Here is a 19,801-nt window from a genome sequence, read left to right as displayed (position 1 = left end):
GAGGGGAGAAGAGGTTTACAGAGCTGAGCTGAGGTGTTTTTCTCTAAGTGGCTTTATTTAAAAAAAAAATACCAGAATCACTAATTAGAAATTCAGTAACTGGCAATAAATAAAATCGGTTGACATTTGCCATCTCAAAACTCTTCCTTGCCTTTGACAGAGGTCTTAGGACAAGATCCAGAGAGTAAACATCATGAAGCTTTGATAGTCATAAAGACTCTGATTTCTTGGTTTTTAAAAGTATTCAGGGTGGAGATAGATGAGGTGAAGGAAATGGGCTGTTTGAAACGATGATTCTGTTGAAATTCCTTAAATTGGGCACCGAAGAATGAAAACAGCATGAATACATCATTGTTTTCAGAGATCCAGGCTTAGCCAGTAGAGGACAGTGTGACTGAATTACACATTCCCTGATGCACAGGCTATTCTGACACATGCACAAGTCCTTGTCCTGATAACTATGTCTCTTTCCCTTCTCCATGCTACGTTTTTTTCAAGCCATCAGGCTGTCTCGCGCTCTCACGCCCAATTCTGCAACTGCCATTAGTATACATAGTTTTGGCTCTCCTAAACAGATCCTCTGGCTTAAAAATATGCTTGAACACTACAGAACAAAACCGCAAGCAGAACTGTGCAACTCATTCATTGTCTACTTTAAATGAAGAATCCTTGGGCTGGAATACAACATTTCTGGATGTGGATAGTACATGCTGTGTGTGCAGACAAACTGGCACGACTTATGCATGTATGCAATCACTCTAACTTACACAAGTTGCCAAACTCTTGTTAAAATGGCTGTGCTTTTGCTAGCTTTTCTTCATGGTTTTCTGACCTCCTACATTTATTTTTCCCTTGACTTATTTGAAGACGAAATTATTTAGTACAGGCAGGGTCTTGAAAGAGTTATGCCAGGTGGCCAGTGATGGACCACTTTGTTAAGACGGATGGAAACATTGTGCTTCCAGCGGGAATATTCCATGTCAGTCTGTGGGCCAAACTTCCAAACCTGATAGAATAGAAGACATCCTCATTAGCCATATGTACATCATCTTAATCATCTCTCCTGTGGTATTTTAGCTCCAGAGAACTAGGACCAAGTCAGAGCACATCAGGTCTGCCAGGCGGTGCCTCCTTTAGCCTTCATGGGACTAGTCCTGTTGCCTACGATGGACAATTCTAGAAAAAGCTCTTAATACAGACCCTAATTCAGATTAAAGACCTGCATAAATTGGCTTGATTTTTTTTTTTTTTCAAAAACTCTAGCATTTGCAATTTTCATAAGCTCAAGAAAATCGGAAAATGAGCATAACCTTTTAAAAAATTTAGATGTGGATTTATGAACCTGATTTTATGCATTTCTGCTTGAAAATTCTGGAATCCATTCATGAAGCTCTTCACCACATGTATTTTAATAAGCATCATATGAGGAGAAGAGCAGCAGGACTGAGGCTTGATTGTTTAACTGGCTTAGTGCTTCTAAAGATTCAGGTGCCAACAGCGAATTTTATGGCTGTTACTAAAATTCCAAGAAATAATAAGGACTTAGTCTTGTGGCATTGCCGTATTTTTCACTTGGGAGAATCCCACCCACAAGCCCTGCAGTCCAGTCAAATGACTTAACAGAATATTGCTTGGGTTGCTAGAGCATTTGCTCTTCAGTGCAGCACTTGAAGGCTAATTACAGCATTGATCCCTGGTGGCTGCCAATAATTTCGCTACTGGAAAAGAAAAAGGAAAGAATTATCCAGAATTCTTGGGCTGGTTCACTGCTGTTTCTCTTGTTTTACTCTTGTGTAACTTCAGTGGTATTTTAGTTGTCTAGAACTGGAGCAACGCATGTAGACGATGCTCCGTTCTCAGGACTGGAATGGTCCTGTATAGTTTGTGCCGTGGGTTTTTTCACCATCCAGTGGGGCACATCCTTTGAGTCTAGGGTACTGCAGCTATCCTACGGGTTCTAACAGCGGCGAAACTTTTTAAACAAAGGATTCTTAGAATGATTAGGTGACCAACACCTTCAAAACCTTCCTGTTGCTAAGACCAATCTACTCATAAAATCCACGAGAATTAGATCACTTCCCGCAGTGAGACCTGAACACTTATTTCCCATCGGGATGCCGTTTTAAAGCAACAAATGGCACTGCTAATTCTTGTTCAGTGTGGGTGTAGATAGAGCCGGCCTGGGTGACATCTTGTCTGGGCCTGGACCAGGAAAGAAGTTTCTTGTTTTTCACCAGCCGTCGATCAAGCAAAGCAGTGGTGTATGAGGCACAAGGGTGGCTTCACATGCTTGGCCAAGCATTGGCAAGCGATTCCTCTCCTTGTCCTCGCTAGAGGGGCTGCGGATTAAGGTTTGCCAAAATGTTGCCTGAAAAATCCCCTGCTGTTAAAAGGAAAATCTGTCAGCATAAAAGGCCTTTTTCACCTACCTCACGATGGGTAGGAAGGGACAGACTTCTCCTGTGAAAGCCTTCAGTAAACTGTTACCTTTCCTAAATGGTGATAGTGGGACTCTTTCCTACAAACTGAAGCAACGGATTCCTGTCTCTCAGGCTAACAGAGATGTGGGTGGGATTGCATGGACAGACATCAGCTACACAAATGACCTTCCCTACCAAAGCTTCACATGGAGGTCTTTCCATCCACCCTGACTTCCCCAAACTCTGCCTACTCTGCCCCTCTACCATAGCTAACCCGCGTCATAAAAGACTTCTTGTGCCCCTGACTCCTACTGGAGACTAAGATTTGCTTCAGATTTTTTTCCTATTTGGAATACTTTAAAAACAAATCTATAAAAGAGGGGAATTACAGTACATCGATGAATTCCATTTTCAGCAGAGCCTTCTTTCTGTGTATAAAAGACTGTGCCAATAAACTATGATTTATATGCGTGTCATTCTCATGCCCCAAATAGTAGTGATGCCAACATTTTATAGGTTTTAACTTTTTTTATAAACTCTGGACAATCAATGCTTTGTTTGAAATGTTTTCATAAACAAGATGGAATTTACATCAGTGACTACTGATAGCCACTGAACTGACTTCAGAACAAGGGAATTTTTTGAAAGTAGGCAGTAGGAGTTATATAGGCTGGAACACTTTCATATCCTAAGACTGAAAATTTTATTTGCTTTTTAAAATGCAATTAAAAAAAAATAATAATTTATCTTTAATATAGGAACTCAGCTGCACTGTTTTGGGTGAAATCACAAAAACAGAAAACCAGGTTATTTTTTTGGTGTTCACATTTGGTGGGTAACAGTCTCCAAAACCACGTTTGAGACATTATAATAAATTTAAAGTATGACAGTGTCATTGAATTCAAGTCAATTGTGTTTTAATGTATTGTATAAACTGAATAAAAACCTAGCTTTAATTGGGACATCGGCATATAAAATTACCACAATCAGTATACTTTAAAATCAAATAAAACAGTAAATGAGAATACCGGAGATGTTAAAAAAAAAAAAGATAACATCCTTTGCTGATCATCCTGGCTTCCTTGCTTACAAATTATATCCCTTTCTCTGCAATTCTGAGATTTGAGCTTTCCGCCTTTTAAGATTTTATACTAAAGTTTGCATATGAATGTAGTGAATTTAAGTAATCTGCTCTTATCTTTAAGCATATAACTTTTCCTTGCATCAGCTTCTTAGGCATTACCTTTCCTGCTAAAAGTGGCTTTGTTTTGTTTTATTTTATTTTTGTGTTGCTGTTGTGTTATTTTCCCTGGGGTTTTAATGTAGATCAGTTAAAATGGACAAGAGTAGCAATGGCTGCAGAGCACATATTTTTTACAAAGATGCAAGTTAACTGTTCCTCGTTCTCAGGTAGTATCCTCACCAGGAGTAGAGGTTCCTTCTTGCCATGTGCTGACTGGCAGGAATCATCTAACTTCACTTCAACAACCAGCTTCTCTTAACAGGCGGAAGCCGAAGCTGTGCCAAACATCTGTCCACGGGTGACAACTTGTTTGCTTTGCTCACTCTTTTATTATTATTTGTTAATATATGAAGGTCACAACCTGTGCCTTTTCTTTACTAGGACTTTGGTGTTTGCTAGTTAGCGTTTCTTAGCTATGATAAGAAACAACCAGTCCTGTTTGTGCAGTGTTGTGGAAATGAATAGCTTTGGGTCCATTGCCAGTTAGAAGACTCACGCCTTAACATGTGGGCAAGGCTGGGACTTCTTTTGCTCAGGTCTTTTCTGACAATGTGAAGCACATTCTGGGCACATAACCTGATTCATATAATTAACAAGGAGAAGAAGGAGTGAATAATTGCAAGACAAACAACAACAATAATAATTTAATGTCATTGTCACTGTTGGCGCTGTGTTTGACCCAGTAAAGAATTCCTACATGTAGGTCAGCAGTTTTCACAGCGCTCCCTCCCTCAGGTGCTTATGTCTCATTGTAAATAAGGTTGTGCATCGCTGCTGTCACAGAGGGCTTCAGCTGGCTCCTGTATCAGACCCCTCTTCCCACAGCCATCGGTCCCTGTGCTTGTGGGTCTGCCTTGTCCCTGTGCCCTCAGGAACCCTGTCATGGGCCTGTTACTTCTCATGCACGCATGGCTAGTCACTGCTAATGCACTACTCCAGAATTCATCCTGTTTTTTAAATGAAATCCCTAATTTTAAAATTAAGTCCACCTTTTTTTTTTTTTTTAAGTTAATGCCTGATTTTTAAATTAAATCCCTTTCTCAAAATGGGTAGTACGCCGGATTTTTTTCCCCACAGCTTGTTCTCCCTCTCTTGCAGGTATCGCAATTACTGGGATTCCTTTTCTTCCCTCAGAGCTCTCACAGCCGCCTGAGCAGTGCTGCTGTGAAGCCCTGCAGCCCCTTCTGATTCACTTCTTATATTTGAAATAGGGAATATTTAAAATAGTTCGAATATTTAAAATCATAGGTCCCAGTTCAGGAAAGCACTTTGATAACAGGAACGCTATGCACATGCTTGGCATTCATCTTGGCCTCTCAAGAGCAATTTTTCAGATAGGTAAGTTCACCTGACATTAGTTTACCAAGAGAAATGTTTCACTTCAAGGTTATGGGCAAAAAGGCAGCAACTCAAAGATTTTAGTTTTTCTTTGGCAACCTCAGCATTTCTGTTTTCATGTCTGCTTCTTTCTTATACCCATCCCAATCCACTGTCTCTATTATTTTTATGAGTTATTAAATTAATGCACCTTGCAGTGGCTTCTTTGGGTTTCCCAGGATATGCCAGAAGACTAGAGACTGATGAATTAATGGATATCAATCAGCTAATTAAAAAGTCACTTCAGCTAGGCAGTGTCATCAAGCATATAAGCTATTACGTTCTTGGTTTGGTTTCCTTAAAGCTCCCATGACTGAAAAATGGCCTAAATCAGCTTTTATTTAAAAACCCCTCACAGACAAAGTTACAGTGACAGCAAAAGGACCAACTTTTCCATCTCAGCTACCACTTTCTGGATACAAATATGAATTTTTGACACTTAAAGAACTATTGTTCACCACTTTCCAAAATCAGCCGTGCTAAAGATCTGTGAATGCACAAGCAGATCTTTGTCTTCTGTTAACTGCATCAATTGGCTTGACGAGACAGGATTTTCCAATCCCTGCGCTAAAAATGTTGTGCAAATGGTATGTACAAGCACAAAAATAGTTACTCAGTATCAGCAGTGCCCTGAAATGTTTCACTATTTCTCTTTATTTCCCCCAGAGTTTTTTAATTCAGCTCGAGTTACAAATGGAAGCGGTGACCTAATGCTACATTAAAGAAGACAAAAGCCTTGCGATTTTGTAATGCTTCAAGGTCTATTGTGAAAAAGAAACAAACCATGGCAGATTCGTTGTCCAGAACTGCTGTCTGGAGGCTACATGGTAAAGAGCATCTGCTCGAACACCGTATACCTTGGGTTCCCCTGTGAATCTCTTTCAGTGTAAATGGCAAGGTTAAGTGTAAAGACCATGAATAAAACCAACGTGGAGCACCGGAGTGTAGCAGGGCAGCTCAGTGTGAGCGGCTCGGCTCTGGCAATTCAGAGCAATCAATCATCCCCACCACCCAAATCCTCCTGGGCAGTTTGGTGGAGCAGTCACGTCCTTCCAAGCAAGCTGGCTGTGAGGGAAACCATCCCGCAAGCATCAGTTGGCAAAGATAAGAATCTGAAAGTGTCTGCAAATAAACTCTTTTATGCACACACTGTGTTCCTTGAGGAAGCTGCCACAAGGTTTAAAGCACAGTCCATGGCACAGGCTCTCGCACGGTCTATGTAGGCTTGGCCATGAGCTCCAGCAAGCCCATGGCATCCCCAGTAAGCAGCTCCAACTACACTGGGGAAAACCATCAGTGAAAGACCAAGACGTTCATCTTCTACAGAGAGTTCCTAGCACATTCCACAGACCTGGATTCATTCCATTGTCCTGCAAGATCCCACAGGCTGAGTTACAGCAACTGCAGGGCAGGGCTCTGGGGCACGGCAGGACTGCGGCGGGAATGCTGCGGCTGTCACTCTATCCGGGCAGGATACATGGCACTGGGGAGATGCGGGCGCAATGTCACGGAGAAGGCTGCCGCTCCCAGCCCTCCAGTGCAGGAATGTAATGTTACTTCACTTGACCCGCCGCCAGCGAGAGAGCGGGGGCACCCAGTAGCTCCACCTAGATGAACCAGCTTGTCAGCTCTGAAATGATTGCCACGGCGGAAAAAGCAGCCGTTCTGCCTCAGAAAAAGTAATAGTGAGGAATAGCACCTCCCTTCTGCCCTGTGCTGGGAGTAGCACCCTCCCCACCAAGCCCTGAAATTCTGTTCTCCCTAACTTTCTGTGGGATGAAGACAAAAGGACTAGTCTGTGGAAGGAAGATAAAGATTTTGCTGCCAAAGGGGTTTAACAAGCCTTATTATCTGCAGGATGCAATCAGAACCAGCTAGGCCTGTGTTCAAGCTATACTCCCGCCTTTGTTTTGCGTTGGGTTTGGTAATGCCCCCTGGCCGCGCTCTGTCACTGAGCTGCATTCTTGTGCTGTGATGAATGTAGCTCAGACTTTGGAGCCCAAAGCGGGGGCTTGTAGCACAGCAAAGCTGAAGGAGCAGCTACTCCCAAATAACCAACGTGTGAATAGTTTCCTTCCATTCAAGGCATGAACAAGATGTTTTGATTCAATGCCTTGGTATGTTAAGCTGCCCTTGTCGGCAGTTAGAGTACTTCATTAAAAGCCTTCAAATCATCTCATCTCAAAACCTTCCGAAAACAGAAAATATACGTAAGTTATAATCATCCGCCTCCTCGCCCGACCGGAGTCTTGTTCATGAAGTTAGCTCCCACTTTTATCAAAAGGAATGGTCCTCTGCTCTGCAAAGTACATCCAAGTAGAGAAAAGTCTAGGGAATTAAGGTTTATTACAGACCGTGCTGAGCTCTGTAGGATTTTATAGAGCATTTTCTACAGGGAAGATGTGGAAGAGCACTGGCAACTGAGAACAGATATAAACACTACCATAAAAAGAGAAACTAACAGCCCCCAGATGAAAAGGAGAGTGAATGGCTTTCCCATGAGCGTGTGTTTATTGATAAGCTCTGCCCACAGATTTAAAACCGTTAAAAGTATGCTTGCTCACACTTCTCAACAGGAGCACAACCTTTCATAAGACTGATCAGAAAGGGGCTCTTTATTTTACAGTGGTCCATCTTTCCTTTGATGGTAAAGATAAAACTAATAGAATCCACAGGACATTTCAGAGAATAAATCACTCTGGTGGGGCTTTGCATGGACTTTCTCGGCTTGAGTCATATTTAAACATGAAAAGCACAGGCGACTATTTTTTTTCCCAAACCTTTTTTTTTTTTTTTTTCCAGTTGTCAAATTGAAATTTCCCAGATCCTGGGTTAATGAGTTTCATCCAGCTAACACCAGTTTTTGGTTACTTGGCTAGATAGGAAATGTAATTTGGCCAGAGGCACACGAGTCTTCTGGTACAAGAATAAAATATTTACTAGACTATTTTATTAGTCTGATATTTCACCTATTAGTAAAAAAGAATAATGTTTCACAGGAGTGACACAGTGTTTGAAAATAAGCTCTCAACCGAAGTTTGTTGTGAGAACATGATTAGAATGATGGACAAAAGAGACAGCAAAAGCAGGTGGCAATGGTTGATACCTGAATTTGTCTCTCCTGGTCCATCCTTCCTCTTGCGAGCTAAAATACAGCTGCAAGTGGCAGATTGAAAAAGGCAGCTGGAGAAATGCTCATGGCACCAACCAGGTGACCAGCGGTTCAGAGCTGTTCTCCCCGACCTGATGGTTCTGACGCAAAGTACAAATTCTGCATCATCTCTGTAGTTTTAGTCTGACAATTGCCTGGAGGGAAGGTGTAATCGCCTGCCCTGTGTCTGTCTGTTTGCTTGTCTTAGGCAGGAATTTTTCTCTCTCAGGTTTTACGTGACAGAATGGGCATACAATGTGAGTTTTACTTCCTGCATGCATTCCCACGGTGTTCTGGTGTATAATTATCAGTGATGATGGTGTGACATTAGGACCCTCTCTGATAATTATCAATCATGATCTTTTTCCACAACTGCAGGGCCTCTATTCTCACAGTCAGTAAGAAAAGGGAATGACTATTTAGAAATTTTTGTTATGTATGTTCTAGCCTCGAGACTGAACCAAAATTGCTTACCACCCTTTTGGACAGGGCAAAAGCGAGTTAGAGATTCATAGCCAAATAAAGCAATAAAGACTGGTCTAATCCACTGTGATCCTCAACAGTTTTATCTCCTGGGACTCTCAACAATTTTTATCTCTTTAGATATACTGTTTTCACTTGCGATTGAGTCTCTACCAGTGCTGTAAATAGTTGCACAGACACCCAGCTAAAGTCTCCCAGGGTGTCACTGTCCATCTGCATGGTCTGGGTTTTGAGAAGGGCTTCAGGGCTGCGTTGCAAGTGAAGCACTATCACTTGCTTACCAGCTTCAGAAACCCCGTAGGAACTACTCTGTAGCTATTTGGTCATCCAATATATTGATTAGGCATACTGCAGGTTTTTTCACTCAAAAGAAACCCGTTCATCTATAAAACAAACTAGTCTCGGAAAGCGAACGCAAAGCTGTGTTCCTCTTGGAGTGAGGGACAGTTGATTCCCGCTGTCCTCCCTGTTAGATAGCTGTGAACTCAGCTTATATCATGACGTGCCTGGAAGCGGAGGCAGGTGGGTGCCTATTGCAGATAAGGCCCGTAAAGCTCACGCAAATTAACTTTCCCACATTCCTTCTCCTCGATGATTCACCCCCCTAAGAATCCAGGCTTCTCCCAGAGCAGATTGCCTGTTCCACTGCCAAAGCACAGCCCTGCTCAGATGTAGAAATGAATCAAAGGAATACATTTATTACAAATGATTGTTCTGTCCGTGTAGGCTTGACTGGCAGCCCTGGAGATTCGGTTTCTCTGGCTGCAGAGGAAGTACTGCTTGAGAAGTAGCAGCCGTAACACCAACCGGTGTTTAAGGTAGCCCAGTACTGACCGGGACAGGTAGCAGGGTGAGTTGACTACTCCTTGTCCTCTCTCTGCCACACTAGAGGAGGATGCTAATTCTTGCTGCTGTTGGTAGAGAGCACATTTACCCCCTAAGAAAGAGGTCTTAAGATAAGAACAAGAACAGAGGATCTACGAACATTATGCAAAAAGCCCAAAGCAGGCTTTATATAAATGACACTTACCACTCCAAATTAGAAATAGATTTTTTCAGCCCTCACTGCTCTGCAAAAGCACTGCTTAAAAAACATCCTTATCAGAATCAATGCACTGTAAAAAAAATTGTATTTTTATATAACAGTAAACATATATACGTACAGACATATATATATATAATTTTTTCACATTAAAGATCTTCATGGCGTAGGAAGATTTTTCATTTCTCTTTACCCCACTGATAAAATTCAGCGCAGAATTAAGTGTCCAGATGTAGCAATATTAATGGAGTGATGTTACTTTGCACGTCTCTCTGGTATGCTGGGCATAGCCCCTCTCAAAAGAGGAATGCAGCAAAAACCTTGCAGCTTTTCCACAACCTTTTATGGGGGCTTTTATATAAATATCTGCCCGTGGAAACAGGTTTTCAGTTTGAGAGAAAGTTTCCCTGGGCAACTTGTTTGGATGTAAATCACTATGGAAGAAAATATCCTTTAAGCTTTTAAATTCCTTAATGTATATGTAATACAAGAGATATGGGATAAAGGTGACAGAAAATTGTTATGGGAAAATATTTTACATCAAAGATAAAGTTAGCAGTTCCCTCACTTTGTTAAGATAAAAATCTTTTCTGTCAATAAACAGTGATGGTAGCAAAATACTATTTGGCACAGCTCACTTTCTCTTGTTTTTATGTGGAGTAGGACAGTCACTTTAAAAATAAGAATTTCTGGATGCAGATTGTTGGTCTACAAAAGCATCGAAGGTCATTTACAGATAAATTAATCCATTGAGTCAAATTAATTAATTAGTATACTTCTTTTCACATCAATGCAATTAAAATCTGAATAAATTGACTATAAACTTGCTTTTCAGTCCAGAAAAGGTCAGATTTCAAAAGAATTCAACAGGTGACCTACCAAATTCTTTTAAAAAATGTTGTCTCCTTATTTCAGTTCATTGGTTTTCTCCTCTTTTTTGAAAGTGTTTCCCTAGCAGATGTATAACTTGCCCCAGCATTTTCTAAACTCGCCATTTGATAATTGTCTTCTTTTAGAAATTAATTTTGTGAACTTAATCTTTATTGTTTGAACTTTGAAATAATCAGATATGTGAGACTGAAAAACATTGGAATTTTAAGTGCATGTTAAGTTACAGAAAGAAAAACTGAAGGTGACAAACTTTCTTTGCATTATATTTTTGCAAAAAAATTATTTGAATCTTTGTGTGTGGTTTTTAAATAATTCAGTGCTCATTTTCCCCTTCCGCACCATCTAGCCAGTCTGAGGCACCCAAAAATAACAAACCATCATGCTTGCCTAATAGATTAGAGGAAAACACAGTTTAGTTCAGGAAATAGATTTCAGTTTTATGTTTCACAGAGGCTAGTATAAATGATAGGGACAAACCATTTTTTTAAAGACTCATTACTGCTGTTCTGGATTTCTTTTTGATTAAAGACTCAAATAGCAAGAGAGTAACTACACTGCAGTTTGTCCATGTAGTAACTGGTGAATGAATAGAGATGGGTGGAGTTGTTTGAAAACACTGAGAGGACTATTTCTTGGATTTGATTATCAACCCTAAGGCTGATTCATAACAGTTCCAAACATTCAAAGCCTCTCTGGAATAAGAAAATAATGATATCTTCTGGAAATGACTAACTGTTTCTTTATCATAATGGTCTATCCACACACAGGTTAAATATTTTTTAACTCAGTTAAAACAGGATGCATTTTTTTTTGAAGGCACATGGTAACATTTTTCTCCAGGAACAGCTGTGCTAGATTCAGACTAATGTATAAGAGAGAATAAATTACATTTTGCCCTTTAGCTAGTTCAAGGGCTCTACTGAAATCAACAGCCTTGTACCAATACAAAGCTAGTATAAAGAAAAGGAAGACCCCGGGGCTTCATTTACAGTCTTTGAGATCTACTGCAAGCAGGTGGATCTGATTCTTCTCTCAGATGGCTTCATCAGAGTCATTTACATCTGTGCCGCAGGAGGACGACACAGTGGCTCGTCCCCACTTTGCAGAATGGCAATGACTATCTTGATTTGCGGAGCTGTGGAGAGTTTGAGTGCAAGAGGATAGAATGGGAGGCACCTGGAGATGCCCTTCAGTCCATCTGTAGGTTTTTCGGCAAATCCTTGCAAACAGTATTTTAAAATCAATGGCGTTTTACTGCCTATGCTCTCTTGCACCCTGTCTCATCCGACAGCCCCAGTGAGGACTCTCTGCTTTCTGTTTGTGAGCTGTGGTTCATCATGCACAGCAGAGAGACTATTGCTCTCTCCTAAGGATGGTGCGTTTGCGTTCCTTGCCTCACCACCACACACAGTTTACAGTCAATAAAGCCAGAAAAGGGGAATGACTGCTACCGTGAAATTATCCTGTCTACTGTTTACAAGGAGCAATAATCTTCATTGTACCATCAACAAACAATAAGCTCCACCGCCATCTTATTGCGATATTTTTAAATATTGCAGTCCCAAAGTCCTCCATGAACTGGGATGTCAATAACGTTTTAGCAATGACTGAAACATTCGCTTTATATAGTGCTGTTGGGGTCAGCTTTGACAGCATTCTGCGACTACACTGAGAGCAGAATTTCTTTTTGCTTCATTACAAATACTTTGAACACTACTTAATCACACTTTGAACACTCTTATGGGGAAACCAAAACCATTGAACCAAAAGACAGTAAAAGAAATAGACAAGCGCTGGGCTGACGTTTGAAGAAGACAAGCAGCCAGAGCTCTCCTGTTTTCAGAGAAATCGAGTGTTTGACATCTTTCAGTGCAGGGCTTGATGCAATTGGGCACAGGGCAAAGGCAACCCAGGCGTAGCCCTGAGTAAGTCCTACTTCAGGGGCTGCTAACTGAAAAACAGGTCCTTTTATACTTCTACACCTGTTAAGTCTACCATTATTATCTGAAAGCTTTTGAACAGACACCAGGACCAGGGTCTCAACTACGTAGGACCCAGAACCAACACCACCAAGCAAAGCACAGTGAACAGGGCCAGGACTAAAATGTAGGATCTCTTGGGACATGTTCTTCTGCTTATGAGTTTGGTTAGGGGGAAGAATTCTTTGTTTTTGGAACATAGCTTGCCCAACACTTGGTGCTAGATCTTGTTCTTGATCCCTGGACTTCAAAGGCTCATTCTCAGAGGGCTTCTGCGTGCATGTGCAAACTACATGTTGCTGCAGGATTATCCTCTGCAGCTGGAACCACTGGCCCAGTTAAAAACTTCTGGACTGGTTATTAGCATCCGTAGGTGCAAGAAGGCTCTGGAGGTTTTTTTTCCTCTTGTCACTTGGACATACGTGGAAGAAGGTCACAACCACTTCACAGCTATATGTCTGAAGATAGGGATCTGAAAATGAAGCTGAACAATTTCTAGGGAGCTTAAGCTCTCCTTGCTGAGCAGTGCCAGCTCAGGGATACTGGAAAACACATTTTTCATGCATGTGTTTTTTATTAAATACAGCTGTCAAAAAAGAGGAGGGCTCATGTTCCTGAAAAGGTGCAGCGAAGAGAAGACAAATGGTTGGAATAAAGCATTAACGGGAACGTGCCTACTCTGCCTAGGCAAAAATCACCACTTCTGTAAGAGCCTTCAGGGCAACCTTTAAACTAGCTGGCTAAGGGACTAGTAGCTGTCTAGCTGTGGGATTTCAGTGAATGCTGTACAAACCCAGCCAGCTCCCCAGGGAAGCCAGTACTTGCTGCACAAGCCACTCCTCCCCGTCCCCAGCCCGGCTGGATAGACACTGGCTCTGCACGAACTGCACCTTCCCAGTGCTGCACAGGCACATCTGGAGAGAGACTATCTTTAACTAAGCCTCGCTCTCCCTGCCATGCTGCAGATGCTTTCCAAGCGTGTTGGCAATGAACTTAAACCATTTACCGCAATCTGATAGTGCCTACCTCTAATCACTTCGCTGCAGTAAAATTATGGAGGTGAAAACAGCAAAGGCGAAGCCAGTGTTTATTTGCTCGCTGATAATTTTCCTCTTATTCAATAGATATAGAATCAGTTTTTGTACTCTGATGTGAATGCATATAAGGAGTTCAGCTGGATTTATACCAGTACAATAACAGAATTTGGCTTGTGATCTTCAGATGACAACATCAGTTAACAGACTTGCTTATTTCTCTGGGTTTTCTATGAAGTTCCTATTCAACAAGCATAATAGTCTAACTACGATGTAGTTCTGTGGCAACAGTGTACCACATAAATTAAGCTAACTCTGGGTAATATCACGAAAAAAAAATGTGTTTATAGCTTCATGCCAGTTTCTGACTAATGCTTTTGTTTGTTGCTATAGCAAACCACACATGAATCTGATAGCCAAAAGCATGTTTATGACTAACCTTAGCTCTCTGGGGATTGAAAATATGGAATAATAAAAAAAAAAACAACAAACCAACCACAACACACAATGTGAAGAGAACATGATAGGAAACACCTTTTTTGGCATGAGTTACTGAGTATTAAAAGCGAAGAACATCATGAGTGGAAAACATTAGGAAATGGGAAGTGTGGGAATAACTGGCTTTAACCCACAATGATTCAAATCCAGCTTTTATTTCACATCACAAAGTTGTCTGCGCAGGACTAGAGTACATTGCAGGAAGTCCTGGCTGCATGTTAAGGGACAGATTTAAGCCTCTGAAGTCTGGAGAAGCTTTGGATTACACTTTAAAACATTCAGACCGCTTTACTCAAGATCATTTTTACACTCTGCCCCGACACCTAGGACATTGGTATTCACTTAATTAATTTGTATTACAATTTGTATTTTGGTAGTTTCCCAGAGCCTGTCCAAGACAACTCGTTATGCTGTACAAATACACAGCGGAGAACAATGCCAGCCCCAAAGAGCTTTCTGTCAAACTGCTGGGGAGAGCCAAAGGGAGAGGAGGATGGACAGAGAGAGAGCGGGAGGCAGAGGCAGAGCGGCAATGTGACCACACCACGCACCAAATCAGAGGTTGAACCCGGGTGTCTCACACCCCAGTTCAGTCGACTGATTCAGGTTGCCAAATAAGTTACTGTGGGAAGCAGAATACATTATGTACCCTGCAGAGGAGCAAAAATCAATACAGCTAAAATGATTCCTAAACTAGGATAGCTTACAACAAAGCTACATTATGTCAGGGAAAATTTATACTAGTTGCACCCTGTTATTCTTAATAACCTCTTTCCCTCATGGGTGAAAAAAAGGGGAGTATTGCTGTGTAGTGGATAGATACAAATCAGGTTCTATCAATGTTTTCTATTGATATTAATTACTTTGGCTCTAGACTGCAAATTACAGAATCACAGAATCACAGAATTTTCAGAGTTGGAAGGGACCTCTAGAGATCATCTAGTCCAACTCCCCTGCTAAAGCAGGATTGCCTAGAGCACATTACTCAGGACTGCATCCAGGCGGGGCTTGAAAATCTCCAGAGAAGGGGACTCCACAACCTCCCTGGGCAGCCTGTGCCAGTGCTCTGTCACCCTCACCATAAAGAAGTTTTTCCGTGTATTTGAACAGAACTTCCTGTGTTCTAACTTGTGCCCATTACCCCTCGTCCTGTCACTTGGAACCATTGAAAAGAGCCTGGCTCCATCCTCCTTCAACCCACCCTTTAGATACTTGTACGCCATAATAAGGTCTCCCCTCAGCCTTCTCTTCTCCAGGCTAAAGAGTCCCAGCTCTCTCAGCCTTTCCTCATAAGGGAGATGCTCCAAGCCCTTAATCATCTTAGTTGCCCTAATTGCATCGTTATTCGCAGATTTGTACTGTGCATAAAGGCACATGATTATCACAGTTCATGGCAAGTTCTTCCATCATCTATCCTAACACTTAGCAGAGAGCCTTGAGACCAGTGTTATGGAGAGGGAAGTCTGACCAGCCGGTAGTGTTCCAGGTATTCCCATGGGAGAGTGTTCATGAAAGACATCTTGACCCATCAGCAGGTTAAACAGGACAGTGTCATAACTGGAAACTCACAAAAACATGTAGGACTCAGATGATACCTGCTGGTCATTTAGTGCCACAGGATCAAATCTTGAAGTATTGAGATTTCATTCTGTGCCTGCTCAAGGAAGACATCTATTGGCCTCAATGAAACTGATATATGGCATGTTACATCGCATTCTTCTTGTAATTCAGACTGTGATATGGGCTGAGATCAGCTTGGATTCTGCCTTGTAAAATCCAGCAGAGCACACAGCATTGCTCACAGTAATCATGCCTGCATCCTTGTAAGACTAAATACTTTTTAGAAAAAAATGCAAGCATTTGGTAGATTAGCCATGAACTAAATTGATGTATACAGCAAGTAGCGTTAAGACATCAGTGTTATATAAAGTGAAAACCAAAGGCAAATAAGGTATAGGCAGAAGTTTTCCAGCTATAGCCCAAATATCCCTTCTGAACTACAGAGCAATTGCTGGTGACATGCAGAAGGCCATATATGACTCTCTTTGCTTTCACATGCTTTTTCAGTTCTTCACATTTGGCAGAAAATGCATCTTACAGAAAAGAAAAAAAAATAAAAATGCCAGGCTTCTTTCCTCCACATTGAGAACCTGAAAACAGCTTTGGGTACTGGAAGCACCATACAGAGACTATTTCAAAATAGCGACCTCATTCCCTGTGACTGACCCCAAAAGCAGCTGCTCTTCCCTGGGAGTGGTGTAGTAAATGAAATAAGAGTTCATAGGTATAGGTGAAAGAGGTTGCCAGCCCACCTCCTGCTCTGAATGACTTTCTGATCCGTAGTAGCAGAAGACACTGGTTACTCGTGCTTACGGATACGGATTTATGCAGGTGCAGTGCTACTTCATGAGCATCCTTCTCTTTGAGCTCTCAAAGGCTATAGCTGCCCCTTGCACCCTCTGGGGCATTGATCACCCAGAAAACATTGCCTGGTGCATATGAACATGCCAGCTTGGCAACTGCAGCGTTCAGTCACGGTCACCGAGAAAGTCCCTGCACCTGCCCAGAGCAGCACGTGAAAGCAGGCGAGCTCTCGCTGCCTCACAGGCAGCAAGGTAGCAAAGCAACAAACCGACTTGCTCGGAGTCACAAAGCAAGTTGGCAGCAGAGCCAGCAATAAATACAACCCAGATGTCCTGGATTCCACCTCCTCCCCGCACCATGCTGCCTCTCTTAGCTCAATGCTGGAAGGAAATGTTTTACATTTACTCATCCCTCCTTTTCCTTTGTCAATAGAAATTAAAGCAGGCATCTGACTGCCTAAGCCTTGAATACTCCGATGGTTTCCAAGGCTCGCAGTGAAGTCAGCCAACATTTCTATTGAATCCAGCCCTAATGGACAACTAAAAGTGACTTCTTTGCCAAACAGAATATCAGTGCAAAACTCATCTAAGCACATATTACTTTTATATAGATATGCATTGTATATATGTATTTCATGACTCTGCAAAGAACCACTAATTACAAAAATACTATTGTTGCAACTCAGCCAGTGAACAGACTGATCTACTACCATTAAAAAAATTAAAATACCGCATCATGATTTTTGTAAGTATAAATTTAAAACAAGCCTCTGTATATTTTTACTGTGTTGAAAGGCAGGAAGGCCTGTCAGGATGGTTCTTGCATTGAATTTACGCAGATTTGCTTAAGGACTGATGTATAACTAGCATTAATTTTCCATTAATTTATTTCATGAACAAAATGTCTAAATATTTAAGATTTGCTCATTAAGCTATCTGCGGTGTCTGTAGGGAGAGCCACTTCCATGTATCTTCCAAAAGCGATGTAAATCTCATTTCTACGGGAATACACCATGTCCTGTCAGCAAAATATCTTTACTGCTGTCAGCCCGAAGTGAGTCCAGGTCTCTGCGCAGTTGAACACACTCTTGCTTGCCTTTTTTTTTTCACCCTCAAGGTGAATGCCACTCCATTTTTCCTGCCTCTCATCATAAAAAATCCAGCTGGGAGTTGTAGGTGTTGTGCTGCCGTTGCTGTAACTCCACGGCCAATGTGTGGCTCCAGCTACTGAAGGGTACTTTGGGGGAGCTGGACAGAAGTTAAAAAGACATGCAGCATTGCACGTTGTATCCTTCTCTCCCTCAAACACCTCAGGGGCATAACAGTGGGAACAAAAACTTTAGCAGCTGCAGGTTGCCTAAAATACTTAAGTCCTCTTTGCAGAACTCCCTGATTTTTCTTGACTAGAAAACAAATGTATGCAAGATTTTGCATTCAGGTCTCCAAGCAGAGGTCTCTGCCCCTCTGCAGGACAGCAGCAGGAGATCCCACACGCAGCAAGATCACAGTGCTCGCGCTCAGTCGTACCATGCGCCTCCACCACGAGCACTTCACAGGAACCCACATGCTGGATAACTGCATCCGCAGCTTTGCTCCAGCCAACAGGGATTTATTATGACTGAGAATTTCTGAGATCTTCTAGACAATGAAACAAACCAAAACGCAGCCTAAAAAAGCTTTCCTTCTTTCTCTGTAAAACCGTTTCCACTATTTCCTCATTACTGCCACCTCCGTTTTGCTCGACTTGCTTAACACAAAGCTTGTAAGTCCTCCATGGCACATCCGGGTAGGTGGCTATATATCACTTAACACGGTGGGGACCTTAACCTGCCATCAGATTGCAGCAGCAACAAATGGCAAGAGTAAGTCTTGACAAACATGGCTGGGTTGTGCCATTTTTTTGCAACAATAGTAAGTTTGACAGATTTGAGTCTGCCTGCACGCCACAGACGCTGCCTTCTGCAAAGCCCCTGCAAAGCAGGAAACTCTCACTCCTTCTCCTCAAAGCTATTGCGGGCAGGCTAAGGACTTTGCGCCTCGCTGTAATTTGTCAGTGCCAACTTAGCGAGTCCCAGCTCCCTTCCCCGGAGCGTGCAGGCTCTGGCTGGCCTCGCCTGTGGTTCCAAGTGTGTCCGAGAGCCAAAACCTTATCGCAGTCCATCTCTGTCTCCTTGCAAGAACAGGGTTAGCGGAGGAGTTAGAGTGGGCTGTTTGTGCCGGTGTGACAGCCGGCTCCTGTTTTGGATTAGAGGATGGTGGTTTTCCCTCCCTCTCCATCCCTTATTGGGCATTTAAAAGAGAAGGATTCGTGGGAAGGAGAAAACGCTCGTGCCTTTTTATACCTCTTTTGTGCTCCCTTTGCACTGGTGCAAACGAAAGCCCCAGGCCCAGGCTCCTGGGCTGCATGTGTGCGTGCTGCCCAGGGGCCTGACCCCTGCCAGCCCAGGCCATGAAATGACAGCGTGAGCATGCAGAGGTGTCACCTGCAGCTCCCCTCTACAGAGGACTGCTGGCAGAAGACCAGCTTTCGATGCGTGTCACAACTTGGGAGAGCATTGCAGAAGCACTGCTTCCCCGTCACACGGCGGGGTGGAGACCGGCTGACACCGATCCCCGTTGTTCAAAGCGGGGCTGAGACTGAACGTGAACCAGCGATGAGCCCCATACACGAAGGAGTGCGAATAAATTAAGAAAACACAGCTGAGAACGGCGGGGGCAGCGGTCAGCAGGAGCACCCCAAACACCCTGACCGCTGCGAGGACTGCTGCGTGTCTCACTGCTGACGTGCCACTACAGCTCCACGGCACCTGGGTCTGACGCAACACCTACAAGGTGTTTCCCCGGGGCTGGAAAGGCTGTGGTTGCCCACAGGAGCAAGGAGGGGGTTTTGCTGCATGGGGTTGTCTCACCCACGCTGGTTTTCACTGGTTTGTGGCTGGACGTGTGTGTGTGTGTGGCCTTGCTGGCTGCTCTCTCGGTGCCCTTGAGAAATAATCCAAAATCATTTGGTGTTTTTTTCCCTGCCATTTGTTTCTGTCCCTGCTCCGGGGTCGTCTTTGACTCCATCACTGCATCACGAGGCTTTGCAGGCACCTTCAGGCAGTCTTGCTGAGGCAGCGGGCTGTGGCAGTGGGGCGTGCTGTGGGATCCCCTGCTCCCAAACCTGTCGTTTTGCCAGGGTATCTTCTCTCAACGCTACCTCTGCCTCTGCAGCCTGCCTCTGCCACTCACCCCAGAGATACCAGCCCACAAAGGACTTCAAGGTGGGCCCGTCACAAGCTTCCTTCATGGGTGCTGTATGAATTTAAACTTTTCTTCAG

The 19,801-nt window shown here is 42.9% G+C and overlaps 1 protein-coding gene across 1 annotated transcript in view; it reads right to left on the bottom strand.

The window, feature by feature from the left end:
• The window catches only part of AHNAK2 (AHNAK nucleoprotein 2), a 57,010-nt gene that overhangs the window by 30,129 nt on the left and 7,080 nt on the right, over positions 1-19,801 (bottom strand). The window lies entirely within an intron of this gene.

The sequence above is a fragment of the Vanellus vanellus genome (assembly GCF_965231255.1).
Source record: "Vanellus vanellus genome assembly, chromosome: 6".
Classification (NCBI taxonomy): domain Eukaryota; kingdom Metazoa; phylum Chordata; class Aves; order Charadriiformes; family Charadriidae; genus Vanellus; species Vanellus vanellus.
Note: the sequence above shows the minus strand (reverse complement) of the source record. Positions and strands in the feature narration are given on the sequence as shown.